Source organism: Stomoxys calcitrans, chromosome 3 (assembly GCF_963082655.1).
Source record: "Stomoxys calcitrans chromosome 3, idStoCalc2.1, whole genome shotgun sequence".
In the NCBI taxonomy this organism is placed as follows: Eukaryota; Metazoa; Arthropoda; class Insecta; order Diptera; family Muscidae; genus Stomoxys; species Stomoxys calcitrans.
In genome coordinates this window covers 42,095,289-42,115,209 of record NC_081554.1, presented here as the reverse complement: position 1 = coordinate 42,115,209, position 19,921 = coordinate 42,095,289, and the positions used below count along the sequence as shown (strand labels likewise).

At 39.4% G+C, this 19,921-nt stretch overlaps 1 protein-coding gene across 1 annotated transcript in view; it reads left to right on the top strand.

Annotated features, from left to right (window-relative positions):
- The first annotated feature begins 14,097 nt into the window (after window positions 1-14,097).
- Window positions 14,098-19,921, top strand: part of LOC106087365 (ATP-binding cassette sub-family G member 4) — a 179,796-nt gene continuing 173,972 nt past the window's right edge. The window contains exon 1 of the mRNA XM_059364641.1: window positions 14,098-15,515. The gene's annotated coding sequence lies outside the window, so the exon portion shown is untranslated. The remainder of the gene's footprint in view (window positions 15,516-19,921) is intronic.

The following is a 19,921-nucleotide window of genomic DNA, read 5'->3' as shown; positions in this document are numbered from 1 at the left end:
GATGTGTGTGACTCTACTTTGCATATAGGTCAGCCAATTCGTTAAGGCTCGGTTTTGGCATGCGAAGCATTTGCATTTGTGTTGATGTTGCTTGTATATGTATTGCGAAGCTGTAGAACAAGACAAAGTTTTGTAACTACAGTACAGGTCATATGCTAAGGGTGGGCGGGTGTCAGTTATCTTATATATAAAATTCAATTTATATGGTAAAATTCTGGTGTACCGTATAGACTCAAAAACGACTGAACCGAATACCTTTAAATTTTCACAGATTGTGTAGGTTGGTCTGGAAGGAAACATAGGCTATATAATTTTTTGATATAGGGTAGAGTATGAATTTCATCATAAAAGTTGGGTCCAAGTACCTGGGGGGCCGCCCCAGCCCCAAAACACCTTAAAATAGGTTTATTTGACAATCGTGACATTATGTGACTCAAAAGAAAGGTATTCGGGCGTGGATTACGAATATAATCAGGAACTAAGAATAGGCTTTATAATTTATTGATAACGAAAGTCGGCGGACCCTCCACCGTTACCCCAAATACACCACCCAAAATCTAAAGTGGACCGATAAGGACAATATGGGTATCAAATGAAAAGTATGCGGTAGTAGATTACGAATATGGCATACAAATTCAAGTCGAAGTATAAGGGCGTCACCCCACCCCCACAAAAACGAACATAATTGTCATATTATCCAATCACGGATATATGGGACTCCGTACATTTGTTCCGTATAGACTGAAAAGCGGCAGAACCGATTTTCTCGAAATTCTCGCTTATTGTGTAGGTTGGTCTGGAAGGAAACGTAGGCTATATAATTTTTCGGTATCGGAAGGGGGACGGACCCTCCCCCTTATGCCAAAAACACAACCCAAAATCATAAGTGGACCGATCGGGACAATATAGGTATCAAATGAAAAGTATTGGAGAGTAGGATATGAATATGGTATTAAAATTTGAGTCTAAGTACCCATCGGGCCGGCCCCAACCCCAAAACTTCCTCAAACAGACATATTGAACGTTCATTTTAATATGGAGCTCAAATGAAAGGTATTCGGGAATAGATTTCGAATCTGGCATATAAAATCAGATCGAAGTATAGGGAGTCACGCCAACCCTCAAAAACGCCATTAGACCCATTATGATTATATGATACTTGGCTGAACCGATTTTCTTAAAATTTTCATAGATTGTGCACGTTGGTCTGGAAGAAAACACAGGCTTTATAAGTTTTAGATATTCCTTCCCTTATTCCAAAAACGCCGCCCATATCCGAAAGTGCTCCGATGGGCACAATAAGTGTATCAAATGAAAGGTATTGGAGACCAGAAAACGAATATCCTATTAAAATTTGGTCCAAGTATCCAGCGGCCCCCCAAACCTCAAAACTCCTCTAAACAGGAATATTCAAAGTTCATGCCATCCCTCCTCTAATGAGAACATTACCCTAAGGAATAACACCAACGGGAACCAAGAAGGGGCTAATTCTCACACATCAATGAGTGCTTTCTGATTCAAGTTTAAACTCAATGATAAGGGACTCTTTTATAGCCGAGTCTGAACGGCATACCGCAGTGCGACATCCCGCTGTGGTTAAAATTTTTTAAATGACCATGCATGGCATTGTACCTCGCTAATGTCGCCGACATTAAGAGGGGATAAACACCGCTTTGTCCGATGTTTTCGCCAGGATTCGAACGCGTTCAGCGTCATAGGCTACAAGGCACGAATTCGATAACCGCATTCATGGCGAAGTGTTCCCACCCTAGAAAGATATTAGAGATTTAAAGAAGGCGCAGCCGAGCGGGCCCGGTTCGGTTAGTCTATATATATAAAAGAGTTGCGTAACTGATTGCGGAATTGGGAGAAATAGAACGTTTAGTACCACAATTGGTACTATTTGGTACTTTCTTTGTAACTAGAACTAGAGTTCTGATTTTTATATCCACCACCATAGGATGGGGGTATACTAATATAGTCATTCCATTTGTAACAGCTCGAAATATTCTTCTAAGACCCCATAAAGTATATATTCTTCTTGATCGTCTCGACCTTCTGAGTTTATCAAGCCAGGCCCATTCCGTCCGTCTGTCGAAATCACGATAGAGGTCGAACACGTAAAGCTAGCCGCTTAAAATTTTGCACAGATAATTAATATCGATGTTGGTCGTTGGTTATAGCAAATGGGCAATATCGGTTTAGATTAAGATATAGCTCCCATATAAACCGATCTCCCGATTTGACTTCTTGAGCCCCTGGAAGCCGCAATTTTTATCCGTTTTGGCTGAAATTTTGCACATAAACTTCTGTTGTAATTTCCCACCTCTGTGCTAAGTAAGGTTCAAATCGGCAAAGAACCTGATATAGCTGCCATATAAACCGATCTCCCAATTTAACTTCTTGAGCCCCTGGAAACCTCATTTTTCATCCGATTTGGCTGAAATTTTGAACATTGTGTTCTATTGTTACTTCCGATAACTGTGACAAGTACCGTCCAAATCGGTCTTTAATCTGATATAACTCCCATATGAACCGATCTCCCGATTTGACTTCTTGAGCCCCAGGAAGCCGCAATTTTTGTCCGATTTGACTGAAATTTTGCAAATAGTGTTCTGTTATGACTCTCAATAACTTACCGTTTAAGTCGGCCAAGAACCTGATATAGCTTCCATATGAACCTATCTCCCGATTTGACTTCTTGAGCCCCTGGAAGCCTCAATTTTCATCCGATTTGGCTGAAATTTAGCATGTAGTACGAAATACCTTATCTTCGCCTGCATCGAACGGGGACTGCTAAAATTAAGCAATTTTACAAACATTATCGCATTCTTGAAAAAATTCGATATGTGGAAGAAAATGTACTAATTGTGGTTGAAAGAATATATCTCACTATAGGTCACCTGACGATCTTCCAATATCAATTGGAGCACAGCATTAATGGTTTTTAGAACAACAACTGATTTTGGAGGACCTTCACATAATTCGTCTTGGAGTGAACTACAACCTCGATTCAATTCTCCATACCATTGATAAGCACTGGTCCTTGATGCAGCTCTATTGTTAAGTTAATCCGCGTCCAAAATTGTAAGAAATAAACGCACGAAAATGTTCACGATTTAATTCCGGTTTTTGGTGGGTTGAATCTATCAAGTTACTGTAAACAACACAAATAGCGCTCGTATGTCAAAACGTTCTAAGTACGTTTATTCTCAAGCTTTACAATAGAGGTGTCAGTTGACAGATTGCAACACAAGGGTTGTCCAATCCCGAAATATAAAAGACAACCCTCGTAGCACTTTCGGTCCGTATTAATATCGGGTTTTTCAATAAAAGCGCTACAAAAGCTTTTTAAATAAAACAAAATGATATCAATGATCTTTTTTTCCTATGAAAGTGCGTTCGATGCCATTATGTATGAAACTCGATTTCTTTTGCATTGGGCACCGCGGTTACGCTTGCAGAAGTCCAGACGCTGAACTCGATTTTCGACAGTTTTCAAGTAAAAATCAGCCAATACTGCTACAATTCCATGTACGATATTCGTATGAAGTTCATCAATCGTTACTGGCTTCTTGGCATAGACCATAGACTTGACGTAACCCCACAGGAAACAGTCTAATGGCTTCAGATCGCCCAACCGAGGCAATCCCCCGTTAGTGCTGCAATTTCACGTTCGAGATTCGTATGAAGTTCATCAATCGTCGCTGGCCTCTTGGCATAGACCATAGACTTGACGTAGCCCCACAGGAAAAAGTCTAACGGAGTCAAATCGCACAAACTAGGCGTCCAATCTGAACTAGACCATTTCGTGAGATAACATGTTCTCCAATAAATTCCAAGTCCATACCATCCAATTGGGGGAAAAAATGTTCTGTTTTTATTGAACGGCAGCGATTTCCATTCACAGTAACGTTCCGTTCTTGATCATCACGAAAGAAGTATGGCCCAATGACGCCGCCGGCCCATAAACCGCTTCAAACCGTAATTATTTCGGGATGCAATGATGACTCATGGAGTAAGTGTGGATTGCTGCCTGACCAATAACGCATATTTTGCTTACAGACGAAGCCATGTAGCCAGAAATGAGCCTCTTCGCTGAAGATGATTTTTCGATAAAACGATGAGGCCACTGACTACGAATTTTGGTAGTACATTTTAATAATTTCGACTTATTGTTGGCTTATGTATCTTTCCATTATGTAATGGCAAATCCTGCTGAAGAGAAATGTCAAAAGGGCGGCAAAAAAATAACGTCGTTTGCTGTCTACTTTTATATCGATCTACTTTTATATCGCCCCTGTTTTAAAACCATTTACTAACAGTCAGCAGACAATGTTTGCTGCCATTAGCAGGCTTTTTTCCATGAGTGTACAAATATGCAAGTGCCTCCATAAATCACACAATATTAAGCCAGTTTCAGTTTAAGATCTCTATAATATCCAGCAAATCCAAAATTTGCAAATCGGAATGATAATTTGGTAGCCCAAATGCCAAGCTGAATATTTTAGGGGCCTGCCAAAAGGCGCCCAGATCACCTAGGGCCATGAAATTTTGCACTTGCTCTTGTTAGCATCTCAACCCCATGCATACAACGAGTTATCTCTAACCATTCTCAAAAGGCAGATTTGTTTTACTATTTCTTACGATTCTATCCCACTGTGCAACATTCGTTCCAAAATTCATCTCCAAGCAGTAATACATTCGAATTTTATGAAAAACAAAATCTGTTAATCCAAATGTATTTAGTAACTTTCCTAGCAACCCACGCATACAATGTGCGCTGTCGGATTGGCTAATCGACAACAGCACGAGTAGACATGCCAGGCAATAGGCTACGTACTAAAACAAGTTTCTAACATTGTAAAAATCTATCGATATAATAGCTTTTAACCCCATACATAAGCTGTGAAGTATTGTTTTCACCAAATATCTTATAAATAATTGTTGCAAGTTAATTGTTATTTCTTATACAGCAGCTGACTCAGCAGAAAACTACAGCTACCGTTTCTTCGAATTGCAGCGCAGATTTATATTCACAAGTATTATACTGGCTAAAGCATTCAGTCTGTCCATTAAACACTAATAGCTTATCTATCTAAAAATCATAAAATTACCGAAATATAAATGTGAAACTTGCCAAGCCATCTGATGAACTACCTGAAGTACTCGACATGACTACTGAATGGACGATAAGGCCCTAATCAAACAAATTGATTCGCTTAAACGAACATGCTTGCATAAATAAATTCGACGAAATAATTTACCGATAATATTGGCGATATCAGATCTACTTTGTGATAACAAAAACAAAACGAATTCTACAAAAGGTAACGACGATGACCTCCTGGCGGCAAGTCAAACACATACAACGATAATCTCTAGACAAAAAGAGGTAAAACACCTTTGATATTGGCATACAAAAAAAAAAAGCTTGAAAGGTGGTGGCACCCAATAAAATTTTATTTAAGAGAAGGCCATCCATCCATCGCACATCATATAATTTACACAATTTGACTACCCTCAATTTTATTATAGTCGAATGCTTTGTTGCTCTTGCTTTGCAAAAGAGAAATGCCAAATTTGCAGATTGTTTTTGATAGATAGCAAAGTGAGAGCAGTTATGCAAATGTTGACCTAAAGAAGCTGGTGAGAGAGTAAAACCCTCCGTTATATATTTATGTTTAAGAGAATTTTTGTTTAAAGTCTCATTATTCTCACATTGAAAAACTACCCACCACTTTATATTGAGTACACATGCACTTAAATGTTGGGATACATTTGGCCAATGACACATAAACCAATTCTCTCAATGAAACATGTTGCCTATGAATTAAAACGGTTTGAAACATTTTGATGCTATAAATTTAATCTCATAAAAGAAAGGCGAGCGAATTAAACTAGTCGACAAAGTTGCTATGTATCCCACTTATTTTGTGCAGGTGAATATCAATTGAACTACACTATTCTCTCAAAGAAACAAGAGAATATTTATAACCACCACCGAAGGATGGGGTTATATTCATTTTGCCATTCCGTTTGCAACACATCGAAATATTCATTAGCGACCCTATAAAATATATATATTCTTGATCAGCGTAAAAATCTAAGACGATCTAGAAATGATGGTCAGTCTGTTGAAATCAAGCTACAGTCTCTAAAAATACGGATATTGAGCTGAAACTTCAGGGAGATTCTTTTTTTGTCCATAGGCAGGTTAAGTTCGAAGATGGGCTACACCGAACTATATCTTGATATATCTTTCATATAGACCGATCCGCCGATTTAAGGTCTAAGGCCCACCAAAGGCGCATTTATTGTCTGATTTTTCCAAAATTTGAAACAGTGTGTTGTGTCAGGCTCCTCGACATCTTTCTTCAATTTGGCTCAGATCGGTTCAGATTTGGATATAGCTGCCATATAGACCGATCTACCGATTTAAGGTTTTGGGTCCATAAAAGGTGAATTTATTGTTCGATTTCACCAAAATTTAGGACAATGAGTTGTATTAGAGCCTTCGATATCCTTCTTTAATTTCACACAGATCAGTCCAGATTTAGATATAGCTGCCATATAGACCTATCTCTCGATTGAAGGTCTTGCGCCCATAAAAGGCGCATTTTGTTGTCCGATGTCGTCGAAATTTGGGACAGTGAGTTGTGTCAGGCCCTTCGTCATCTTTCTTCAATATGGCTTAGATCGGTTCAGATTTGGATATAGCTGCCATATAGACCGATCTCTCGATTTAGGGTCTTGGGCCCATAAAAGGCGCATTTATTGTCCGATTTCGCCAAAATTTGGGACAATGAGTTGTGTTAGAGCCTTCGATATCCTTCTTTAATTTCACACAGATCAGTCCAGATTTGGATATAGCTGCCATATAGAACGATCTCTCGATTTAAGGTCTTGGGCCCATAAAAGGCGCATTTATTGTCCGATTTTGCAAAAATTGAAACAGTGAGTTGTGTCAGGCCCCTCGCCATCTTTCTTCAATATGGCTTAGATCGGTTCAGATTTGGATATAGCTGCCATATAGACCGATTTCTCGTTTTAAGGTTCTGGGTCCATAAAAGACGCATTAATTGTCCAATTTCGCCGAAATTTGGGACAGTGATTTCTATTAAAGCCATCGATATTTTTCTTCAATTTGGCTCACATCGGTTTAGATTTGGATATAGCTGCCATATAGACCGATCTCCCGATTTAAGGTCTTGGGCCCATAAAAGGTGAATTTATTGTCCGATTTCGCCAAAATTTGGGACAATGAGTTGTGTTAGAGCCTTCGATATCCTTCTTTAATTTCACACAGATCAGTCCAGATTTGAATATAGCTGCCATATAGACCGATCTCTCGATTTAAGGTCCTCTGCCCATAAAAGACGCATTAATTGTCCGATTTCTCCGAAATTTGGGACAGTGAGTTGTATTGAAGACCCTCGACATTCTTCTTCAATCTTGCCCACATCGGTCCAGATTTGTATATAGCTGCCATATAGACCGATCTCTCGATATAATTTCCAGGGCCTATAACAAGATTCATTAATTGTCCGATTTCTGCGAAATTTGGTACAATGAGTTGTGAGGCCCTTCCACATCTTTTTTCAATTTGGCCCAGATCGGTCCAGATTTGGATATAGCTGCCATATGCACCGATCTCTCGATTGAAGGTTTTGGGCCCATAAGGCGCTAGCTGCCATATAAACCGACCTTGGGTCTTGACTTCTAGGGCTTCTAGAGAGAACAATTCTTATCCGATTTGGCTGAAATTTTGCATATAGTGTTCTGGTATGACTCCCAACAACTGTGTCAAGTATAAGTATAAATCAGTCCACAAACTGATAAAGTCGCCATATAAACCGATCTACCGATTAGACTTCTTGAGCCTCTAGAGAGCGTAATTCCTATTGGATTTGGCTGAAATTTTTCACGACGTGATTCGTTATGACTTTCAACAACTGTGCAAAGTTTGGTTGAAATCGGTTGATAATCTGAAATAGCTGCCATATAAACCGATCTTGGGTCTTGACTTCTTGAGCTTCTAGAAGGCTCAATTCTTATCCGATTTGGCCGAAATTTAGCATGAAGTGTTTTATTTTGCCGCCATATAAACCGATCTCCCGATTAGACTTCATGGGCTTCTATAGGGCGCAATTCTTATCCAATATAGTTGAAATTTTGTTAATGTCGTTTTGGTATGACTTCCAACAACTGTTTCTAGTATGGTCGAAATCGGTGTATAGCCTGTCATATAAACCGACTTCCCAGTTTGACGTTTTGAGCCTATGGAGGGGGCAATTATTACTCGATTTGTCTGAAATTTTGGAGGTGCTGTTTTTCTATGACTGGTGTCTTTTTATTTGAAAAAGGTATTTAAAGAACTTGACAAATGCGATCCATGGTGGAGGGTATATAAGATTCAGTCCGGCCGAACTTAGCACGCTTTTACTTGTTTTCATTAGCTCATCATCCCATAGACTTTGTATAATTAAAAAATGAGCAGTCACTTTATAAATAATTAAAACTTAAATCTTTCTTTAGAAATCAAACGCTTTGCATACAAACTAAGGTATGATGCCGGTCATAATAAAAGAGCAAAAACAACAAATGAAATTAAACATCAGTCATTTCAAGATAATCATATGAATCACCACCACTGTGACCACAGCAGTAAAATAATACAAAGAAAATAAATAGGGACTGGCAAAAAGCAAAACAAACAAAAAATCAGTTAAAATTTGTTCATTGTTCTTTCTAACAAACTAAATTACCAAGTATGCTAGTGTGTATTATGAAGGCAGAACCAATGTCAGACGAGATTAGGTACACTTTGTTGCAATGCCAATGGTTTGCAAAGTGTACAGAAACATAGCAACATGTTTAAGCAACATTTGATTTAGTGAGGCTTACTCTACCTTAAGATTGATGGGGTATATCAACATTGCTATACCATTTGTAACAACTCAAAAATCTTATGGATTAGAAAGTTTACATGGTTTAATGATGGTAGTGATACCTACACTCTACTCAGAGACATTTTTTAGATTATTTTCTAAAAGTTCTTCTAATTAATGCTTAAAAATTTAGCAAAAAGTTTGCAGTTTACCCAATGTTTACTACACTTCACTGTAGTTCCTTAATGGAGTATTCATGGGCAAATGTGTTTTTTTTACTATACTTCAGTTTTTGATTATTTAGGGAAGTCTGAAATTGTGGTTCAAACTTTTCAGTCTCCTTTTACCAATTCGTCGAGAAAACACCGGCCTTTGAGATCCCTGGTGGAGGAAATGCAAGCTTCATTCAGAACCAACTAAGCATTTCTCTTCTGATTCTCTACTGTCTACTCATTTGTGTTTAGGTTTGTTTTTGTATATCAAGGTAGTTGTTGTTATTTATAACCCTAGAATTATGCATGTTTGCTTTAAACAGCCAGCCAGCCACACAGCTGATAATAGTCTATCTTCTTTGTTGTGTTTCATGTTGCTTTGTCGTTGGGGGGAGGAAATGACAAAAAAAAAACAACAAACACCCTGTTCGATGGGTGTTTGATATTGGTGGTGGTTTATTAAGTGTATTTGTGCGTGTGTACGATGAAGGTGTACAAGATAGTGTGTATTCTAAGAATGCTGCTTCTTTTGGCTGCCGTCTCGTCTTTGCCTCCCAACAAACATCAGTTCGCAGACGTAAGAGAGAATTATATGCAGAAATCTAATAAGACAGTTGTTACTCAGGGTTGCCATAGAGTATTTATTAAAATTTACCAATTTTATTTGATAAAACTTAAAGGTTGCCGTTTGCAATAACTTTTAGAAATTTACTTAATGAGGACTGACTCCCCAATCTATTAAAACTTGTATATCGCTTGTGGCTCCTTTATTTATAGCATATTTAGGATTTACCAATAGCCGGTAGTAACTAGGAGCCAACTTTGAAGAATACAGTGAATTTTGGCGGCAGTTAAAACTTGATAAAACAATTCTACGAATTATCACCACGTGTTTTGGTCTACTGTGAGTAGAAAAATGCGTCACTATTCATACTATTTTATAATAAATACATAGCATGAAACATTAAAAATTTTGCTGACCATTCAATTGTATTATACATTGACCTTCTGTTAAGCGATTAGATAAGATTGGATTATACCAAATTAAAATGAGCGTTTATTCGAATTCTTATCAATGTTTGGTTCTATAATTAAATTTGGAAAAAGAGGAAATGGTGGGAACACATCTCCCGCATGGCTACTTAGCATAAAAACATAATTTTAGCCGAAATTTGAAACTAGAGACATACATTGAATAAATATTTCCAAAATTAAAAAAAAAAAATGGTGGAAATATTGGGTTGCCCAAAAAGTAATTGCGGATTTTTTAAAAGAAAGTAAATGCGTTTTTAATAAAACTTAGAATGAACTTTAATCAAATATACTTTTTTTACACTTTTTTTTCTAAAGCAAGCTAAAAGTAACAGCTGATAACTGACAGAAGAAACAATGCAATTACAGAGTCACAAGCTGTGAACAAATTTGTCAACGCCGACTATATGAAAAATCCGCAATCACTTTTTGAGCAACCCAATATATTGAAAAATTTTCTCTTCTCTACCAAATCGAACAATAATTACGGCTTCTACCGGACCACGAAGTAGAGTCGTGAGTATACAAAGTTTTTCGTGATGGAGTTCAAGCGTAAGAGTGAAATTGAGTAATAATTGATTGGAAAATTCATACCACCTATTGCTGGCGAACTGAAACACCACAAAGTGAAAAAAATGTTTGCGCATCGTACCATTAATCGTTACAATGATACTGATAATGCCGAAACAGAATAAGCGCGCTTTGTTTTTGAGCGTCGCGTTGCAAAAATGCAACTCTACACACAAATCTCACAAAAGCAACGCAGAAGTGTTAAAAAAATGTTCAACTTTAAGGCTTGAAACTTTTGCGAGTTGCTTTTTAGGCATTTATTTGTAGAGTTGGATTTTTAAGCATACGCTCCTTAACGCCATCATTTCGTTTAGGTCTGTAGGTCTAGACGCCAAAAAAAAAAAAAAAAATATACTGAAATGGTTTGCCGATTGAAGGCTCGAATTCAACGCAATCTATGAAATCATGAATGTGTGTAACATATATTGAAAAATGAGCTCAAGGTAAAGCCTTAGAAGTTGTAAAAGGCACACGGTTTTACACCAAAGCAAATAAAAGTTAGGTTCGAAAGTGCCTAAGACCAGAACATCTTGCTTTCTGACATGAAAAATGTCTTAATTGAACAATTCACAAAATCATCGCATTAACTTAACCTAGAGAATTTGAACGGCCTACGATCAGCCACCCTAAGTAGTATTCCATCTCAAGTGATGGTATGAGTAGCTGTGACTGCCAATGACCGGCTCTAAACGTTTTCATCGAGTCTGGTCACAAAGTAAACGACTTTTTATCAGGAAAGCATTTTGGAAGTTGGTTTGGAGCTATGGGCACGCAACAGTTTGGTCGTAGACCATGGACATATTAACAAGACTCGGCAAATGTACCAAGAATGGCTACAAAACCATGTTCCGAACTTCATTTCGCCTACACTGTGGCTGTCCAATTCGTCAGATGCCAATCCGATCGACTTTTCTCTTTGAGCCATTTTAAAAAGAGGGAAGAATTAAAATATATGCCAGTATGGATGCGCTGAAGAAATCCATTAAGTCGTTGTTGAGCCTAAAACTTAGTTCGGAATTGAATGGTTCGAGGACACTAGTTCCCCAGCATCATCCTACAAAGTCTTAACAATAAATTACCTTAGAAAGTATAGGGCCTTAGAAAGTATAGGGCTGTCGAGAGCGTGTTTGTATTCGATGAAAATATAGTGGGTTAGGCTATCTTGAAGAAGAGGGTGCGGATTAGAATCCCCACCATACCACTATGGACATACACTTGAGCCAGCGATCGGCACGTTGTGCCCTCCAAACACCGAAAAGTAACGCAGTAATTCCGTACTTCCCGCAAAATCCATATCATTATCTATTCTAAGACCTCAATTTGGTTCAAGTCTGGTATCGTATCCGCATCAAAGTGTGAGTCTGTTCGACGCTAAGTCCGGGCATTAACTGGAAGGACCTGGAAGGAAGGAAAGAAGTTTCCGATCGGATACCTGAGATGAACCTTGAAGTCGAGTGGGAGGCACTGCTGCCATCGGCACAGTCTTGGATTGCCGGAACCCTTGTATTGCCATCTGGAAGATTATGTTACACGGATGGATCAAAGCTAGAGGACAGAGTGGGCCTGGGGTTTTGCATAGAGAACCTAGGGACTGAGATCTGTTTTAGACTACCTGACCATAATACGGTCCTGCAGGCGGAGATCCGGGTGATCATGGAATGCGTGAAGTGGTGTGGTAAGGACGGTAAGGTCACGAACAGTCTTGCAGTGTAAGAAGGAGATTAACGCCTTCTCTGAGTATGGCAAAATCCGCCTCGTTTGGGTGCCGGGCCATAACGGAGTAAGAGGGAAATGAAAGGACAGACGATTTGCCCGTGTACGCCAGAGTACTGCCGTCAATAAGCTTGGTTAACCCGAAGCCTTTCGGGTCGACGCAGTCCGAGTTAAGGGAGTGGCGACGAATGCGCATGCAAAATTGTGGAACAGCGAAACGGTAGGTAGGACGGCGAAAATCCTATGGGGGGATCCAGATCGTGAGAAGACGAGGCTATTACTTAAAGGCAGAAAGAAGGAGGTCAGTTTAGGTATTGGTATCATAAGGGGACACATAGGACTACATGCTCACTTATGTGAAATTGGTGCGGCAAGTGATAGCATGTGGGAAGATGATGAGACGTCCCGGCTTTCACTTCCAATAGATATCGGCACTTAGGTGGAGACACAATATCACAGACATGAACCAGCTTAGGGGAGTGGCATGGCAAACAATTAAGGATTTTGTAAGTAGCACGGATTTCCCAACGTAAAATCTTCTTTTTCGAGGTTACTTTATAGTTTATAGATGTATGTCCATTATGGCATGGGGCGAATTAATATCTGCACCCTCTTTTCAACCTAACCTATGTCCCATACCATAGAACCTATAGTACAGCTCGATGCATTACGGTGTTGCTGTGGCTCCTCTCTCAATCCATTCCACTTCCTGTAAGACAGTAATATCAGCCTTGGAAATTTCTAAATCAAAAATACAAAATAACAAAAAATTTTGCCCATGAACATTTCACTAAGGAACAGGGGCAAACATCTCACTTATCAATGAGTGCAGTCCGATTCAAGTTTAAGCTCAATGATAATGGGCCTCCCTTTTATAGCCGTGTCCGAACGGCGTGCCGCAGTGCGACATATCTTTGGAGAGAAGTTTTACATGGCATAGTACCTCACAAATGTTGCCAGCATTAGGAGGGGAAAACCACCGCTGAAAATGTTTTCTGATGAGCTCGCCTGGATTTGAACCCAGGCGTTCAGCGTCATAGGCGGACATGCTAACCTCTGCGCTACGGTGGCCTCTAAATCAATCTCCAAAATTGTTCCTTTAGAGAAAATTTTTTAATATTTTGCCAATCTTGGTCTTCTAATGTTTTTTTTTGTATTTCTTTTAAAGGGTTGGAAATTAAAAAGAGGCTGAAGTAAATATTCTCATCATTATTGTTTCTTCACATTTGTATATTTATTTTATTGGGTTGCCCAAAAAGTAATTGCGGATTTTTCATATAGTCGGCGTTGACAAATTTTTTCACAGCTTGTGACTCTGTAATTGCATTCTTTCTTCTGTCCGTTATCAGCTGTTACTTTTAGCTTGCTTTAGAAAAAAAGTGTAAAAAAAGTATATTTGATTAAAGTTCATTCTAAGTTTTATTAAAAATGCATTTACTTTCTTTTAAAAAATCCGCAATTACTTTTTGGGCAACCCATATTATTATATTTTTAAATCTCTTTTCTCAAACAGCTTAAGATTTTTCCATCTTTACTTATGTCATAATGGCAACACTACCACACGATGCTATAACGACGACGACGTCGTTCTCATCACAGCCGTCGTCGTCGTCGTCATATGTATCTGCCAAAATATTGGCCTGGCACCCAACAGTATCTGCTTTGCTCATTCAGTTCTTATTTGTAAGCGTAGTGTTCACGTTGTATCGAGTATTGTGCGGTGCAGCGTGCTCGTGTCTCGTGTGTATATTGTTGTTTGTGTGTAGTACCTACCTACTGGCACTGCAGTTTGAAATTCTTACTCTTCGTATTGTTGTTGCAAAGTTTGTTGTGTGTTTTTCTGGCTCTCCAAACCCTCCCCCCACGAATGTATGTTTATTGTTGATGTGCAACAACAACACTAACATTAGAAATACAAAAACAATGAACTCTCTTAAATGAAAATGAAATGAAACATAGTAGTGGAAGAAAGCAGCAAGACAGACGGCGAACATAACAAAAAACCAGACAAAAGGTATTGCAAATCGAGAAAAAACAAATCAAACAAGCATTTGCAATTTTTTTTTGTTGTTGTATGTTAAAACAAACAAAGAACGTTGTGTTGTAATTTTGTAAGCAAAAACAACGATAGCTAGTGATTGTATTAGAACTAAAGTTGCTAACGATGCTGTTTGTTCGTCGTTTTGACATCAGTCATTAGAATTTTCTCAGCATATACACAGAGATCCCCCCCAAGAGCCAAGAATACAAACAGAAAAAAAACAAAAGTTTATAACCAACCTCCCTCTACGAATGCGGACAGACGTACGGAACGCAACGCAACCAAACGAAAAGTAACGTGCGGGCAAACGGACGGACGGACTGTGAGAAGATACACAGTCAAGCGAAAACGTCAAAGTGTACGGTTGAGTGCGAGTGCAGCAAAGAAAAAATACACAAATCTAATGTGGCAAAAGTAAATAGAGAAATATTTATATATTAAAAGAAAAAGAGTTTCGAGAAAGCAATATGAGAAATAATTTTCTAATAGGAAAACAAATTCTTTGAATATTTTGAGAATTTATTATTGATGTTGCTCTGCATTGTCTTGGTCTTGCTATTATCTGGCGCCACCTTCAAATAGTAACAAACATAAATCTTAATTACTCAATAACGCCGTTGCTACATCATCATCAGCGGCCAACCGAAGAGATTTATGTTAAAGCAATTCATTGAAATTTAATAGTGCATTGATTTGTGAATACAAAGAAAGAGTTTAATTAAATAGTGAAGTGCTTAACTGGCTACATGTTTTATTGATACACAGCTGAAAACAAAATTCATTTAGAAAAATAGCCTAATACATAACAAAAATATTTTAATTAAAATTTTGGTGTACCTAAAATTGCATGTGCTTGTGTGAGTGTGTTTGTAACAAACAAGAACCATTAATTAATTAAAATAAAAATAAAACGAAAAAAGGCATATATTTTGATAAAAACAACCACTTCTAATTATACAAAACTACCATTCAAGCATATTTGTATTGCTGCCTATTTCGTTTGGATGCTCTATAAATTTATTGCCAACTTCTGGAAATTGTAGCTGAGTGTAAATGGTAAGTGAGAGCCCTCAATGAATCAATCTTCTTCTTCTTATATATAAAAATCAATTTGTGTTTGTTTGTCGGTTTGTTTGTGTGTTCCCTATAGACTCAAAAACGGCTGAACCGATATTCTTGAAATTTTCACAGAGGGTGCATTATGATCCCGTGGTACCACATTTTATACCCCCCGCCATAGGGAGGGTATAAAATGTAACTCCTCGAAATATTCGTCTAAGACCCCATAAAGACCCACAAAGCCATGTCCGTCTGTCCGTCCGTCTGTACGTCTGTCTGTCGAAAGCACGCTAACTTTCGAAGGAGTAAAGCTAGCCGCTTCAAATTTTGCACAAATACTTCTTATTAGTGTAGGTCGGTTGGGATTGTAAATGGGCCATATCGGTCTATGATTTTGTATAGCTGCCTTATAAACCGATATTCTTGAGGCTTTATAGGGCGCAATTCTCGTCCGATTAAGCTAAAATTTTGCATGAGGTGTTTTGTTAAAACTTCCAACAACTGTGTTAAGAATGGTTCAAATTGGTCCATAACCTGATATAGCTGCCATATAAACCCATTTTGGGTCTTGACTTTTTGAGCCTCTAGAGGGCGCAATTCACGTCCGATTTAGCTAAAAGTTGGCTGATATAGCTGTCATATAAACCGATCTGGGATCTTGACTTCTTGAGCTTCTAGAGGGCGCAATTTTCGTTCGATTTGACTGAAATTTTGCACGTAGTGTTTTGTTATGACTTCCAACAACTGTGCTAAATATGGTTCAAATTGGTCCATAACCTGATATAGCTGCCATATAAACCCATTTTGGGTCTTGACTTCTTGAGCCTCTAGAGGGCGCAATTCACGTCCGATTTAGTTAAAATTTGGCATGAGGTGTTTCATTATGACTTCCAACAACTGTGCTAAGTATGGTTAAAATCGGTATATAACCTGATATAGCTGCCATATAAACCGATCTGGGATCTTGACTTCTTAGCTTCTAGAGGGCGCAATTCTCGTTCGATTTGATTGAAATTTTGCACGTAGTGTTTCGTTATGACTTCCAACAACTGTGCTAAATATGGTTCAAATTAGTCTATAACCTGATATAGCTGGCATATAAACCCATTTTGGGTCTTGACTTCTTGAGCCTCTAGAGGCCGCTATTCTCGTCCGATTTAGCTGAAATTTTCCATGAGGTGTTTCGTTATGACTCCCAATAACTGTGTTAAGAATGTTTCAAATCGGTCCATAACCTGATATAGCTGCCATATAAACCGATCTGGGATCTTGACTTCTTGAGCCTCTAGAGGGCGCAATTCACGTCCGATTTGGCTGTAATTTTGCACGTGGTGTTTTGGTATCACTTTCAACAACTGTGTTAAGAATGTTTCAAATCGGTCCATAACCTGATATAGCTGTCATATAAACCGATCCGTGGTCTTGACTTCTTGAGCCACTAGAGGGCGCAATTTTTGTCCGATTTGGCTGTAATTTTGCACGTGGTGTTTTGTTATGACTTCCAACAACTGTGCTAAGTATGGTTCAAATCGATCCATAACCTAATATAGCTGTCATATAAACCGATCCGGGGTTTTGACTTTTTGAGCCACTAGAGGGCGCAATCATTATCCGATTTAGCTGAAATTTGGCATGAGGTGTTTTGTCATGATTTCCAACAACTGTGCTAATTATGATTCAAATAGGCCCATGTTTTGATATAGCTGCCATATAAACCGATCGTGGGTCTTGACTTCTTGAGCCTCTAGAGAGCGCAATTCTTATCCGATTTGGCTGTAATTTTGCACATAGTGTTTTGGTATCACTTCCAACAACTGTGTTAAGAATGTTTCAAATCGGTCCTTAACCCGATATAGCTGCCTTATAAACCGATCTTGGATCTTGAATTCTTGAGCCTCTAGAGGGCGCAATTTTTATCCGATATGACCGAAATTTTGCACGTGGTGTTTTGGTGTCACTTCCAACAACTGCGTTAAGTATGGTTCAAATAGGTCCATGTTTTGATATAGCTGCCATATAAACCGATCTGGGATCTTGACTTCTTGAGCCTCTAGAGGGCGCAATTCACGTCCGATTTGACTGAAACTTGGCATGAGGTGTTTTGTCATGATTTCCAACGACTGTGCTAAGTATGGTTCAAACCGGTTCATAACCGGATATAACTGCCTTATAAACCGATCTGGGGTGTTGACTTCTTGAGCCTCTAGAGGGCGCAATTCTCGTTCGATTTGACTGAAATTTTGCACGTGGTGTTTTGGTATCACTTTCAACAACTGTGTTAAGAATGTTTCAAATCGGTCCATAACCTGATATAGCTGCCTTATAAACCGATCTGGAGTCTTGACTTCTTGAACCTCTAGAGGGCCCAATTCTCATCCGATCTGGCTGAAATTTACTGCAACGGCTTCTCCCATGACCTTTAACATACGTGTCGAATATGATCTGAATCGGTTTAAAGCCTAATATAGCTTCCCTATAAACCGATCTCCCTATTTTTTCTAAATTTGGCTGAAATTTTGTACACTTGATGTTCTGGGCATGAAAATACAAAGTGATGTCCGTTGGGCTAAACATCTATTCGAAGTGTCGAAAGAAGCATTCAAGTGTTTAGGCTTCTTTTAACGATGTAAGAATTACTCCACTCCGTCTGATCTTCTTCTCACATCTACATCACTTTCATAAGGCCGAAAATGCAGCACAACTCTCATGTATGGGCTGGAGCTTCAAAATCATCGCTGGAGCTACTGGGCCGTTTACAGAGGGGAGCGATGGCGTTGATTGGGAACAGTGAGGTATCCAACTCTATTGCCTCCCTTCATCATCGTCGCAATGTGGGTTATTTGGCGCTGTTCTATCGGTACTTTCATGGTTTCTGTTCGTTTGATATTTGTGTTCTTATTCCTGATGTAAGAATGTATGTCAGGAATATTAGATGCCATGATTGTACAATCTTCTGCATATGATACGATCTTTATGCCTCGATAGGTCTAGTGCCACGAATACCATCCTATCACATGGCCTGGGCTGATTGAAGCCGTGGCAAAAGTTGTTGTGCTATGAATTCTTCGATATCCATGCTGATGCTTGACGAATGGAAATTCTCCAACGAAGCTCGAGAGGAGTAGTTCCGCAAGTGTCTTGGCTACTGCTGGGATTGGTCTCTATGAATCTCTCTTACGCTGGTCCTATCCAGCCCTCAGTAACGAGATCACTTTGCCCATCTTTCAGACATAGGGTACCATACGAGTGTTCAGAGACCGGTTGAAGACAGTTGTAAAGTACTCGACTCCTGGTAGTTCCAGATTCTTCAGCTTCTGTTTAGAGATTCCTTGCATGACTTGGCGCCATGGATGACATTCGTAACTTCGTCTACGACAAATTGTGATGGCTGCCCATCGGCTCGGAGAACACGGATACGACGAATGGCTCTCCTCCTAGCATTTTCGCTCTCGGATTGCTCAATAAATTGACGGTTGAACAACCTGGCGCATCTCTTTGGGTCAGTCAATGTTACGTCGCCAAAAGTGTCTGAGGTCCTGCCATCCCATTTTCCGGGGTTCAAGGGTGACTTAAGTAGAGAACACATCTTACCTTAACTGGTATCGAAGTTACAATGCTTCAATTATTCTAGCCACAAATTTCATTTATGTTCGTGTACTACCATGTTTGATTCCAGATGCAGCTCACTGAAACGAAACCCATCACGCTCGTCTGCGAGTACCATTGTCTGCGCCGGGAAATTGGGCGACACTTGGGGTATTCGACCGGCTGGTATAAAACTAGCAACTGCTACGTTAATGATGTCTCCGAATTTCCTCTCGGCAATCAGCACATTTGAGGGGGGAATCAGTTTACTTAAGCGGCGATTGGTGTATTCTCAGAAGCCGACCAAATCGGCCTTCTTCTGATCGATTAACATCCTGCACCCAGAGGTTATAAAGTCGGGTAGTCGATGGTGAGTTTCATGGGGAAACGGTCTGATCCCAAAGAAATGATAGCTTGCCAAGATGCGGAGATCAGGGGATGCAATGTAAATGGCTGACGTGCTGTTGCACCTCCTCATAATCCTAGAGGGGGCATCCATATTCTCTGTGTAAAACCTCCAGGTCTTCCAACTGCTCTGCCCAAGCTATGCCCCGCTGGTTGTTACCTAGAGGAGAATGCCTTGAAACGTGTTGCGCATTAAAGATGGCCAGACAGTAGGCCACTAATGTCGGGACGGTCAACTTGACCATTAACTGGGTCAAAACTACCAACCGACGGACTTGGCTACTATCCTCAAACATTGCATGTAGAGGTCACTAGCGACAGGCGCAGGCGAGATTGGTCTTTACTGCACGGAATGGTGTATAAGCTGCTGCTATCCGATAACGGCGGTGACAAGAATACAATAGAACCCACCC